General features: G+C 43.9%; 1 protein-coding gene across 2 annotated transcripts in view; it reads left to right on the plus strand.

Moving 5' to 3' along the window:
• Positions 1–2,701: 2,701 nt before the first annotated feature.
• CCDC13 (coiled-coil domain containing 13) overlaps positions 2,702–14,194 on the plus strand; it is a 63,707-nt gene continuing 52,214 nt past the window's right edge. For both annotated transcript variants that reach the window (XR_009214487.1, XM_032161931.2), the window contains exon 1: positions 2,702–2,787. The gene's annotated coding sequence lies outside the window, so the exon portion shown is untranslated. The remainder of the gene's footprint in view (positions 2,788–14,194) is intronic.

Genomic DNA, 14,194 nt, shown 5'->3' on the forward strand with positions numbered 1-14,194 from the left:
TAAACAAACTGGTACATTCATACTAGAACTACTCAGCGATAAAAAGGAATGGATTATTGATACACACAACAACTGGGATGAATCTCCAAGGAATTGTTCTGAGTAAAAAAAAAAAAAAAAATCCATCCTAAAAAGTCTACATGCTGCGTTATTTCATTTATATAACATTTTTGAAATGACAACATTTTAGAAATGGAGGACAGACTGGTGGTTGTAAAGGGTTAGGGACTAGGGCAGGAGGAGGGAGGGAAGTGTACATATTTATAAAATCACAACAGAGAGATCCTTGTGATAGTATTTGGTATCTTTTTTTTTTTTTTTTTTAAATAGAGTCTCACTCTGTCGCCCAGGCTAGAGTGTAATGGCGCAATCTCAGCTCACTGCAACCTCCACTTCCTGAGTTCAAGCGATTCTCATATCTCAGCCTCCCAAGTAGCTGGGATTACAGGCGAGCACCACTATGCCTGGCTAATTTTTGTTATTTTTAGTAGAGATAGGATTTTGCCATGTTGGCCAGGCTGGTCTTGAACTCCTGGCCTCAAGTGATCCGCCCGCCTCAGCATCCCAAAATGCTGGGATTATAGGCATGCATGAGCCACCGTGCCAAGCCAGTATTTGGTATCTTGATGGTTGTGAATACACAAACTGACACATGATAAATCAAAAGAAAAGTACAGTTAAATTGGAGAAATCTAAGAGGAGTAGGTTGTATCGATGTCAATATCCTGGTTGTAATATTATACTAAAGTTCTGCAAAATATTATCATTGTGGGGAACTGGAAAAGTATACAGGGGATCTCTATTATTTTTTACAACTGCATGTGATTCTACAATAATCTCAATATAATTTCAAATTAAAAAGCAAAATACAAAGGGCAGTGTCCTACAGATACTTCTGGTTAGAGAAACAAAGTGGGCTGGAATTAACAAACATCTGTAAACTCTACATGAGGAAATACTGGTGACCCAGATTGGATTCGCCAGCTTCTTGGATGATAAAATGTCAAGCTTATAAACTAAAGAAAATTCTCAAGAGAATTTTGGGCAGAAAAAAAAAATGGCATGAGAGCCTTAGTGGTGACCGTGGAAAAGTAACAAACCTAGAGGAAAATCATCCCTGCTTTTTAAAAAATGGGTTACTGCAAAAATATCCTCGTCAAAAATAATCCTTGGATTGTTGGAGCAAATGTTACCCCCTTTCCCAAACTTTCTAATACATACATTCTAGTATGTCGGTTCTGAAATTCTCTTGCATCCTTAATTTTCTCACAGCATGTTCTTATTTTAATGAAAACCTGGCTTTCTGCTAGGAACCATGCTTTCCAGAAGCCCTCTAAGTAGACCTGGCTATTCCTTTTCCTATGCCACATAGTCCCATCGTGGTCATGAGGCAAATGAATGATACTCCCCACTACACACACCATATAAAAAAACCCTAATCCTTTGAGGCTCACATCTACCTGAATCCTACTCTTTATCCTGTCTCTTTGCTGCCACCTGTATATTTATAGGTCTCCCACCCTCAGCTCACCAGGCAGCAATTGGAGACCAACGGGAAAGATCCATTTTTCCTTTATCAGAAAACTTCGGGTTTATACCTGCAGTGCTGATGGCAGTCTAATGCCATATCTTATGTATGCATGTCTATGGGATGGGTATTCATTCACCTTATGAGGAAAAAAAATAGAAAAACAACTACCAAGATTTTCAAATTATGAAGGCCTGGATAAATATTTGGGCAGGCGCTGTGGCTCACGCCTGTAATCCCGGCACTTTGGGAGGCCAAGGGGGGCGGATCACCTGAGGTCAGGAGTTCAAGACCAGCCTGGTCAACATGGTGAAACCCCGTCTCTACTAAAAATAAAACAATTAGCCGGGCGTGGTGGCGGGTGCCTGTAATCCCAGCTACTCAGGAGGCTGAGGCAGGAGAATCGCTTGAACCTGGGAGATGGAGGTTGCAATGAGCTGAGATCGCGCCACTGCACTCCAGCCTGGGCAACACAGCGAGACTCTATCTCAAATAAATAGATAGATAGCCAGACAGACAGACAGATAGGAAAACTCCCTTGAACCATCTTTCTTAGAAATTTGCCTCTCACCCCCATATTGCCCTGAAATATAGTAGTGTCTTACATTGGAAGATGCCATTTAAAAAAAAAAATACAAGTGTTTTCCTTTATGAAAATAAACGATGTTCATTATTTTAAAAATCCTCTAAAGTGTAAAAATAAAAACACAGCACTGCTATTCCACCACCCAAATATAACCACTTTTAATATTTCTATTTCGGTCTTGTTTTAGTGCCTAGTTTGAAATAAACACAACTTTATTTATTTAGCATTGCTGTATTGCGTCCTGCTTTCTTCACTCACCATCATAACATGACCTTTCCTCACACTGTTTTACATTTTTCAAATATATCTGAATGGCTACTTTAAATTTCATGGTGGAATCGTTCGCTTTTTAACTCCCCAGCAGGAGAGCGGAATGGGCATCTCTGTGCAGAACGTTTGCTCCACACAACTTTTTAAAAAATATACTACAGAAGATTTAAAATCTCCAGCGCACTCGAGATCGTGCCCGCTTGGATCCAGCCCAGCGCACCATCAGCGCCTGTCACTTTCAGAACTCTTGGCGCCCCCTCGGCCCCCGTAGAGTCGCGTTGAAAACGCGCAAGTGACGTCGCTTGTTTCCCTGGTGACGGTTGCCAGGGCAGCGCGTGCCGGCGTCCGGAGGAGGTGACCTAGCCGCGGCGGTCCTAGAAGGGAGAAGTGGAGAGAGACCGCTGTAAGTGCCGGGGAGAGCGGAAGGGCCCGAGCTGGAGCCGGGAGAGCCCGCAGCTGCCGGGGGCGCGGAACCGGGCCCGAGCGCAACCCCAGCCCGAGCCCGCTGCCACTGGCCGGGCGCTCATTGCGTGCCGGGCGCCCAGCGAGGACTCTTCCCCTTCGTCCTTTGAATCTTCACACACAGCCCTCTTCTTCCCCAGGCAGACGCTTATTTTCCATGCAGTACGTGGGTTAGTGAGGCGCAGAGGGTGGGTCGCCTGCCCCAAAGTCATAGCGTAGATGGCACAGTCAGAACTCGAATTCAGGTCCGCCTGACAAGCGCTGTCTGCTGGGCCTCTGCCACTGGACCCTCCCGCACAGCACTGAGAGATGCGACCCGACGGCGTGCACTTCCCCATCTCCCAGTTCCCCTTCCAGGCCCAGCCCCCACAGGACTGGGGACTCGCAAGAGGGAGTTACCCTCCAAGCGCGGACTCCAGCCCTGAGAACCAGAGCATCACCCCGCTCCCATCCCAAACTCCTCCCTACGAAGATGCTGGCATATAGGGCGCCAAACTAGGCATCTGCGGGCGGCCTCCCCACACCTCCAAGGCTGTTGTTGAGAATACTCGAAAAGAACACAGTAAGAGAAAAGAAGAAAGAGAAGGATAGAGGAAGAGAAAAACAATGAAAAAAGTGGCAGGCCGATGGGGCAGGGGGTCTCAGTCCTTCCTCACTGGTCCCTGTCACCTATGGTCCCACATCCTGTGGGATCTTGCTTCCTCATAGGACTCCTGAGTGGGTGCCACTCTTCCCACTCCCTGGCTGTAAGCCCTACCTGAGCCAAGAGTTCTTTCCATGCAGCTCTAGCCTTTACTTTATTTATTTTTTTATTATTAGTACTTTTTTCTTTTTTTTAGACGGAGTCTCGCTCTGTCGCCCAGGCTGGAGTGCAGTAGCGCGATCTCGGCTGATTGCAACCTCTGCCTCCCGGGTTCAAGCGATTCTCCTGCCTCTGGCTCTTGAGTAGCTGGGATTACAGGCGCCCGCCACCACGCCTGGCTAATTTTGGTATTTTTAGTAGAGACAGGGTTTCACCATGTTGGCCAGGCTGGTCTTGAACTCCTGACCTCAGGTGATCCGCCCACCTCAGCCTCCCAAAGTGCTCGGATTACAGGCGTGAGCCACCACGCCCAGCTTAGCCTTTACTTTTAAAAGAAAATTAATAGACTTAAAGCAGATTTTCGGAAGCATTGAGCAAAAAACAGTTCCTTTATACACTCTGTATTCCCATTTCGTCTGTTGTTAACATCTTACACATTGCATTGGTGTGGTACATTTGTTATCGTTGATACAACTATATTGGTATGTTATTACTAACTAAAGTCCATAGTTTACGTTAGAGTTCATCTGTTGTTGTTGTTGTTGCTGTTGTTTTGAGACAGGGTCTCACTTTGTCACCCAGGCTGGAGTGCGGTGGCATGATCATGGCTCACTGTAGCCTCCAACCCCTGGGCTCAAGCAATCCTCCCACCTCAGCCTCCTCAGTAACTGGGAACACAGGCACATGCCACCATACCCAGCTAATTTTTTTAATTTTGTAGAGATATGGTCTTGCTATGTTGCCCAAGCTGGTCTCAAACTCTTGGCCTCAAGTGGTCCTCCCACCTTGGCTTCCTAGAGTGTTGAGATTACAGCTGTAAGTCACCACACCTGGCCAGCATTCATTGCTTAAGGTTGTACAGGTCTACAAGTTTTGCTAAATGTGTAATGCTGTGTATCCACCATTAAAGTATACAGAACAGTTTCACCTCCCTAAAAACCCCCTAGGCTTTACTGTTCATTCTTCCTTCCTTCCAACCCCTGGAAACCACTGATATTTTTCATTTAGAAGGGATTTACAGTCACTGATATCTTTTACTTCTCTGTTATTTTGCCTTTTCCAGAATATTATACAGTTCGCAATTATACAGTATGTAGCCTTTTCAGAATGGCTTCTTCACTTAGCAATACACATTTAGGTTTCTTTCATGTTTTTTTCGTGGCTTGATAGCTCATTTCTTTTCATCACTGAATAATATTCCCTGGTATGAGTGTACCAGGTTATCTATTCACCTATTGAAGTACATCTTGTTTTTTTCTGATTTTTGGTAATTATTAATAAAGCTATGAACATTTCATGTGCAGGTTTTTGTGTGGATATATATTGTTCAACTCATTTGGTTAAAAATGATTACTGGATCATATGGCAAGACTGTGTTTAGCTTTGAAGAAGACTACTCAATTGTCTTGCAAAGTGGCTTTTCCATTTTGCATCCCCATCAGCAATAAATGGAAATTCTTGTTGCTTCACATTCTTGCCATCATTTGATGTTGTCAATGTTTTGGATTCTAGCCATTCTAGTAGGTATGTAATGGTATCTCATTTTTGTTTTAATTTGCAATTTCCTAATTATATATGATGCTGAACATCTTTTCATATGTCTACTTGCCATCCATATTTCTTTTCTGTTGAGGAGTTTGTTCAGATCTTTTGCCTACTTTTTTTTTTTTTTCTTTTTTTTTTTTTTTTTTTGAGATGGAGTTTCACTCTTCTTGCCCAGACTGGAGTGCAATGGTATGATCTCAGCTCACTGCAACCTCCACCTCCCAGGTTCAAGCAATTCTCCTACCTCAGCCTCCTGAGTAGATGGGATTACAGGCTCCTGCCACCACGCCCAGCTAATTTTTATATTTTTAGTAGACACGGGCTTTCACCATGTTGGCCAGACTGGTCTCGAACTCCCAACTTCAGGTGATCCACCCACCTCGGCCTCCCAAAGTGCTGGGATTACAGGCGTGAGCCACCATGCCCAGCCTTGCCCACTTTTTAACTGGGGTATTTTCTTACTATTAAGTTATCGGAATTCTTTGTATATGTTGGATATAGTCCTTTGTCAAATGTGTGTCTGGCCGGTTTTCTTCCAGTCTCTATGGCTTCTCTTTTCTTTCATTTTCTTGTTTTTTATTTTTTTTATTTTTTGAGTCTTGCTCTGTAGCCCAGGCTGGAGTGCAGTGGAGTGATCTCAGCTTACTGCAACCTCCACCTCCCGGGTTCAATCGATTCTCCTGCCTCAGCCTCCTGAGTAGCTGGGACTGCAGATGTGCGCCACCACACCCAGCTAATTTTTGTATTTTTAGTAGAGACAGGGTTTCACCATGTTGGCCAGGCTGGTCTCAAACTCCTGACCTCAGGTGATCTGCCTGCCTCAGCCTCCTAAAGTGCTGGGATTACAGGCATGAGCCACCGTTCCTGGCCTCTTTTCATTTTCTTAACAGTATCTTTCACAGAGTAGAAGTTTATAATTTTAATGAAGTTGAATTTATCAATTTTTTTCTTTCATGTATCATGCTTTTGGTATTATATATGAAAACTCATAGCCAAACCCAAGGTCAGCTAGATTTTCTCCTGTATTACCTTCTAGAAGTTTTGCATTTTACATTTCAGTATATAATCCATTTTGAGTTAATATTTGTGACAGGCATAAGGTCTGTGTCTAGATTCACTTTTTTACATGTGGATATTTGTTGTTCCAGCACCATTGCCTTTGTTTCTTTGTCAAGGATCAGTTGACTGTATTTATGTGGGTCTATTTCTGGGCTCTTTATTTGGTTTCATTGATTCATTTGTCTGTTTCTTCACCAATACCACACTGTCTTAATTACTATCATTTTATAGTAAGTCTTTTTTTTTTTTTTTTTTTTTTTGAGATGGAGTTTTGCTCCTGTTGGCCAGGCTGGAGTGCAATGGCACGATCTCAGCTCACTGCAACCTCCGCCTCCCGGGTTCAAGCGATTCTCCTGCCCCAGCCTCCCAGGTAGCTGGGATTACAGGTGCCCACCACCATACCCGGCAATTTTTGTATTTTTAGTAGAGACGGGGTTTTACCTCGTTTGCCAGGGTGGTCTTGAACTCCTGACCTCAGGTGATCCATCCACCCGCCTCAGCCTCCCAAAGTGCTGGGATTACAGGTGTGAGCCACCACGCCTAGCCTAGTAAGTCTTAAGGTCAGGTAGTGTCAGTTTTCCACCTTTGTTCTTCTTTAATATTGTGTTGGATATTCTGGATCTTTTGCCTCTCCACATAAACTTTGGAGTCAATTTGTTGATATCCATACAGTAATTTGCTGGGATTTCTTTATTGCAATTGCATTGAATCTATAGATCAAGTTGGGAAGAACTGACATCTTAACAATATTCATTTTTCCTATTCATGTGCATGAGATAACTATTTGTTTAGTTCTTGATTTTATCAGAGTTTTATAGTTTATAGTCTTTTCTCAGAGTTTTATATTTCTCCTAATATAGATCTTACACATATTTTGTAAGATTTATACCTAAGTATTCAATGTTTGTGTTAATATAAAGGGCATTGCATTTTTAACTTGAGTTTTCTATTACTTATTGCTAGTATGTGGGAAACCATTTGACTTCTGTATATTAACCTTACTTCTTGCAACCTTGCTGCAATCACTTATAAGTTCCAGGAGTTTTTTGTTCTTTTTTTTTTTTTAATAGATTGTTTGAGATTTTCTGCATAGACAATCAGTTATCTGCAACCAAGACAATTTTATTTCTTCCTTTCCAAAATATATATCTTTTATTTCCTTTTCTTGGCTTATTCCATTAGGTAGAACTTCTAGTATGATGTTGAATGAGAGTAGAGAAAAGGGACATCTTGCCATGTTCTTAGGGGGAAAGCATGTAGTTTCTCACTGCTAAGTATGATGGTAGCTATATGTTTTTTGTAGATGTTCTTAATCAAATTGAAGAAGTTCCCCTCTATTCCTAGTTTACTTAGAGTTTTTATCATGAACGAGCATTGGATTTTGTCAAATGCTTTTTCTGTGTATTATTAATATGATTGTGTGACTTTTCTCCTTTAGCCTGTTGATGTGATAGGTTTATGTTAATTGATTTTCTAATGTTAAACCAGCCTTGCATACCTAAAGTAACTCCTATTTGGTCATGTGGTATAATTTTTCAAATACATCATTGGATTCAATTTGCTAATATTCTTGGAGAGGAAGTTTGTTTGTTTGATTTTTTTTTTTTTTTGAGACAGGATCTTGCTCTTTTGCCCAGTCTGGAGTGCAGTGGCGCAATCATGGCTCACTGCAGTGAGAGGAAGATCTGAGAATTACCTCCCCTCCTTTCACTTGACTGGCCCATCAAACTCTTTCTTTGCTGCAAAACTCGCTGTTTTCAGTGCATTGGTTTTCTGGACAGCAGGCAAGATGAACCTGTCAGGCTGTTACTTGCTTCGAGCTGCCTCTTCTTCCTCTTCCCTCTCCATCCCTCTCTCCCACCTCCTCACTCTACACCTTCTCCTCATGCTGCTTTGTTCATACTCTAGGTCTCAACTACCTGAGGCTCCAGCTCAGACTTCCCTTCTGAACCCCAGACCCACCCAGCATCTCAGCCAGCCAGCTGCCCACCCAGCATCTCAAAGTCCACCACCTTGTCTGCAGCGTGGAAAACTGCTCCTCTGTCAGGGCCTGCTATCTCCCCAATCACTCAAACCCAAACCGCCTAGGTTTCTCCCCTCTCCTTCTCTGCATAGTTGCCTTCAGTCCCTTCCATTTGGCAGCAATTCCTGTTCCCCCTTCTCCATCTCCACTGCTGCAGTTTTGATTTAGGCCCACATGGCTTCCCAGAGACCCCCTCCTAGCTAGGCCCTTTGCCTCCAGCTCTGCAGAAGGCAAAGCTGATCCTGTGTGCACCCTCTGAACATCTCCAACGCCTCAGGATAAAGTCCAGTCTCCTTAGCTGGGCAGATCAGACCCTTCTTCTGGTGCCTCCCCAAATATGCCCTGCCCTCTGGCCATTCTGAACCCTTCATAGTTCCCCACACTCATCACATTCTCTGCACATGCTGTTCTGGCAGGAGAGCCCCCTGACCCCCACTCAGGCACCGTCCCTTCCCCACCCAGGTGAATTTCTTCTGCGTTCAGCTTCAAATTGACTGAGATGCCTATCTCTCCTGCAGCCTCTCTCTCCCCAGACAGCCTCTCAGAGCGCTTAACACCTCTCATTCTCAAACCAGCTGAATGTTAGGCTCACCTGGGAAGCTTTAAAAATACAAAAATGTTAGCGGGGCACAGTGGTGCACGCCTGTAGTCCCAGCTACTCGGGAGGCTGAGGCAGGAGAATCGCTTGAACCCAGGAGGTGGAGGTTGCTGTGAGCTGAGATCGTGCCATTGCACTGCAGCCTGGGCAACAAGAGTGAAACTCCATCTCAAAAAGATAAAAATAAAAATAGATACCCTGGCCACAGCCCAGATTATTAATTCCAAATCTCCACTGGCCTCATGAATAGCACAGATTAGATACTAATACTCTGGGGGCCAGTCTGGACCACAGGTGTCCTCTCAGTGCAGGCATTACTGTCTATCCCAGAGGCTTCATTGGGTCAAGAGCACCACTTTTCATACAGTGATAATGATAATTATTTCCATGCATTCTTCCACTTAATCTCACAACCTCCCTGTGAAGTTCGTAAGTATCAGAGTCCCATTTTACAAATGGGAAACGAAAGCAAAGAGGTTAAGTAATTTGCCTGGGGCACAGTGTACATTCAATGAGTACCAGTTCCTCAGTGACTTCAAGTGCAAATTGGGAGTGGAAAAGGAGAAAAGCTCTACAAGTTACTGTGTTCATTCATTCGGTGACAATTCTACAAACATTAGTTGAAGGCCTGTTCTGGGCAAGATGCGGAGAACTAGCAAATGAATAAGATATTCGGACCCCTGCCCTTCAGAGGTCTCTTTGTAAAGGGAAGTAATGTAAATAAAATAATAGATAATTATAATACACTGAGGTTAAGTTTAGTGATCAAGGGGTGCCCTAGGGATTCTGGGAGTCCACAGAGTGCCCTGAGGGGAATCCTAGAGTCTAACTGGGAGTTAGTGGGAAGGTAATGGGCTGGGATGGGAAGGCCTGGGAGGAAGGCCTCCCAGGGAGAGGAGTAGCTGAAGCCAGCCTCTGAGATGTCACTGGGCTTAATCTACAGCAGGAGCCACAAACCCAAAACATCTGCTGTGGCTGATGGGAAATAAAAGTGAATCCAACAGGTTTAAGAGAAAGAACAACATTTATGTGCAGTGATAATGGGCAGCTGGTGTGCCAGCTGCAGCATCTGGAAGTGGCAGGGACAGTGGTTCAATGGAAACAACATATTGTGCACCAAAGGAACTGTCTACATAGTAGCTGCTGTCCGTGTGTGACTATGGGCCCAGCATTGCCAGATCTGTAAACTTTTATAAAAGAAGCTGGTGTAAACCAAACATAAAATTCATTGGCCCCCCAACCATCTGAATGGACTTCCTTCTCAGCCAGGGCACTCCAAAGTTAACCGAAAGACCAGTTCAGGCCTTGATGGGAAGCAAGGGTTGGACATGCCTCATTATGCCCGCCTCCATTTTGGAATTCAGGAAAAGTTGACCAACATTTAACATCAACACAGACCTTAAGTCTAATAAGAAACATTTACAATCTATTCTCTCTGAAGCCTGCTACCTGGAGGCTTCATTTGCATGATCAAAACTTTTATCTCTTTTATTCTAACCCAGACATTCCTTTCTATTTATAGTAACTCTTTCAACCAGTTACCAATCAGAAAAATTTTAAATCTACTTATGACCTGGAAGCTCCCCCCTCCCAACCTTGGAGTTGTCCTGCTTTTCTGGACCAAATCAGTATATATCTTAAATATATTTGATTGATGTCTCAGGTCTGCCTGAAATGTATAAAACCAAGCTGTGCCCTGACCACCTTGGGCACGTGATCTCAGGATCTCCTGAGGGCTGTGTCACAGGCCATGATCACTCATATTTGGCTCAGAATAAATCTCTTCAGACTGGGCACGGTGGCTTACACCTGTGATCCCAGCACTTTGGGAGGCTGAGGCGGGCGGATCACTTGAGGTCAGGAGTTCAAGACCAGCCTGGCCAACATGGTGAAACCACGTCTCTACAAAAACATACAAAAATTGTCTGGGTGTGGTGGTGCATGCTTGTAGTCCCAGCAACTCAGAAGGCTGAGGCAGGAGAATTGCTTGAGCCCAGGAGGTAGAGGTTGCAGTGAGCCAAGATTGCACCACTGCACTCCAGCCTGGGTGACAGAGCGAGACTTCATCTAAAAAAAAAAAAAAAGAAGTACATTTCTTCAAATAGTTTACAGGGTTTGACTGTTTTTGTTGACACTGGAAATCTCATATTGAAATTACAACTCTTTGAATGTTGGCAATAAATTCAAATCCTAACATAGTGTTCTGTGAGAGCCAAACAAAAATGTCTGTGGGATGTGTTAAACTAACTGTAGCCTAAAGCTGCCTTCTTATATATTCTAAGTTCAGCCTAAAAGTTCCTCTGTACATAGTAAACTGTAACCTAACTAGGAATTTAAACAGACTGTAACATACTCTTGTACCAGTCACAGAGTTTCAGCCAATCACAGGCAGCCAGCTATTCAAATTGTATTCAAAAAAGGCAAACAGCCAGCTGTAATCAGTCCAGCTGCTTCTGTACCTAACTTGTGCTTTCTGTTCATCACTTTCCTTTTTCTGTTCATAAATCTTATTAGACTAGGTGGCAGCCCTGGAGTCACTCTGAATCTGTTCTGGTTCTGGGGGCTGCTAGATTTGTGAATCATTCTTTGCTCAATTGAATTCTGTTAAATTTGATTTGTTTAAGGTTTTTCTTTTTTTTATTTTGGAGACAGGGTCTCACTGTCACCCAGGCTAGAGTGCAGTGGCACGATCACAGCTCATTGTAGTCTCAACCTCCCAGGCTCAAGCTATGCTTCCACCTTGGCCTTCCAAAGTGCTGGGATTACAGGTGTGAGCCATCATGCCTGGCCTAACGTTTATTTTTTAACAGAGGATATAGCCTTTGGGCCAGCCATTTTACTCACATGTATTGTTTATTACAATGAAAGAATACAGGTCAAAATCAGCAAAGAGGCACATAGGGCAGAGTCCAGGAGACACCAGGTGCAAGCTTCCAGTTGTCTTCTCCCAGTGGAGTCATGTTGACAGTACTTACTTCTCCCAGAAACAATTCGTGGCAACTTACATGGAGTATTGCCAGCCAGGGAAGCTCCCCTGAGTCTTGGTGTCCAGGGTTTTTATTAGGAGATGGTTACGTAGGTACAGTTGACCTTAGTCATTCAGTCTCCAGCCCCCTCCAGCCTACCCCGCACCTGGCAATGAATCACATTGTTAATTAATATGGACTGGAATGGCCCAAGGCCCCCAGGTGAAGAAGAACACTCTCATCAGAAAGGATGGTCCAAGGGCTCAGAGATTCTCTCTAAGGAGCGGGTCAAAGGCCAAACCTGTTTTTTGGAATGTGTGGGTGTGGACAATACAGGTTTTCTGAGTTGATTCTTTGTAGTTTCTCTTACTGGGCAGAGCTGCCTGGTAAGGAATTTCAACATAACACCAGCTCCTCCTTTTGTTTGACCTTTGCCAAACCCTAGGCTCAGCCCACAGCTCATTAAAACCGCCTGGGCAGCAGTTATACCATCCCATGCCTGGTCTCCACTCCAGACTAATTTAAATCAGATTCTCTAGTGGTGGGGCCTGGTTATCAGCATTTTTAGATTGTATCCTGGGGATTTGGTATTGAAGCAAGTTTAAGAGTAACTGGGTACAGGCTCTGGGACCATGCCTGTGTGCAAGATGGATATTAAGTATATTGAGAAGGTACAGATAGAGCAGTTGAGGCTGTTTGGGCAGGTAGAGAGAGAGAGTATTCCTCCTGGAGGGTCAGAAAAGGACAATGGTATTCATGCTGGGTGTAGGAGGACCAGCAAGATTTAAGCCTTGGGGGGAGAAGGAGGTATGGGAACAGAGGAGCAAGTCAACACAACTAGCTAGAAGTTGACATTATGAAAGGGAAAATAGGCTAGAAGGACACAGAGGCCAAATCCAAAGTGGTTAATGCCATTGGACTTGGCTTTGTGGCTAAGGGGCATCTGCTGAAGCTTTTTGCACGGGAGTCTGTCAGGCTCAGAGCTGTGGTTTAGAGAAACTAGTCCCTCAGCAAATGTTATTCATTTGTTCAACAAGTATTCATTCCGTGCCTGCCATATACCAGGCCCTGCTATAGGCACTGAGGATACAGCAATGAACAACACAGTGCCTGCCATTGTGAAGCTGGTGGGGAGGGAGAGAGGCAGTCAACAAGTAAACATCAAAATATAATGTGTCAGGTGACTCTCAGTGCCATGGAGGAAGACGAAACAGGGCAAGGACATGGGGAGTGAGGGCGAGGGCAGGGATGCCTTCTACAATAGGATATGAGGAGACTTCTGTGATAAGGTGACATTTGAGAGGAAGTAGGTAAGGTAGATGTCTGGGGGAAGGACATTCCTGAGAGGTAACAGCAAGTGCAGATACCCTAAGGTGGTTACGAGCCTGGTATCAGTGGGAATGGAGACATGGGGGCAGATTTTAGGACATTTATGGGAAATAAACAAGATTTACGATTAATTGGATGATACGTAGATGAGGTGGCTTGAGGTTGGTTTAAGGCAGGGATGCTTACCACCAGCTACACTTTAAAATCGGGAGGGGAGCATTTAATAGTTCCAGTGTCTGTGCTCTATATTTCATTTATGTGAAGTTCAAACAGACAAAACATCAAGACAAAACATCAAGAATGTATAAGAAACTGATCACTCAGTAACAGTGAGTAATTGTATTGTGAGTGTAAATTGTATTGTCTAATACAATTTAAAAATGGGCAAAAAATGTGAATAGACACGTCACAAAAGAAGATGTACCCATGGCCAGCAAGCACATGAAAAGATGCTCAACATAACTAGTCAACAGAGAAATGCAAATTAAAACCACATTGAGATACCATTTTATTTTTATTTTATTTTAATTAATTAATTTATTTATATTTTATTTATTTATTTATTTTGAGACAGAGTCTCGCTCTGTCACCCAGGTTGGAGTGCAATGGCGCAATCTTGGCTCACTACAACCTCGGCCAGGCTGGAGCGCAGTGGCACAATCTTGGCTCACTGCAGCCTCGCCCAGGCTGGAGTGCAGTGGCTCAATCTTGACTCACTGCAACCTCTGCCTCCCAGGTTCAAGTGATTCTCCTGCCTTAGCCTCCTGAGTAGCTGGCATTACAAGCCTGTGTCACCACACCCAGCTAATTTTTGTATTTTTAGTAGAGACGGGGTTTCTCCATTTTGACCAGGCTTGTCTCGAACTTCTGATCTCAGGTGATCCACCCGCCTCAGCCTCCCAAAGTGTTGGGATTACAGGCATGAGCCACTGTGCCCTGCCTATTTATTTATTTATTTATTGAGACGGAGTTTTGCTCTTGTTGCCCAGGCTGGAGTGCAGTGGCATGATCTCAGCTCACTGCAAC

This window comes from Hylobates moloch, unplaced genomic scaffold (genome assembly GCF_009828535.3).
Source record: "Hylobates moloch isolate HMO894 unplaced genomic scaffold, HMol_V3 SCAFFOLD_8, whole genome shotgun sequence".
Taxonomy (NCBI): domain Eukaryota; kingdom Metazoa; phylum Chordata; class Mammalia; order Primates; family Hylobatidae; genus Hylobates; species Hylobates moloch.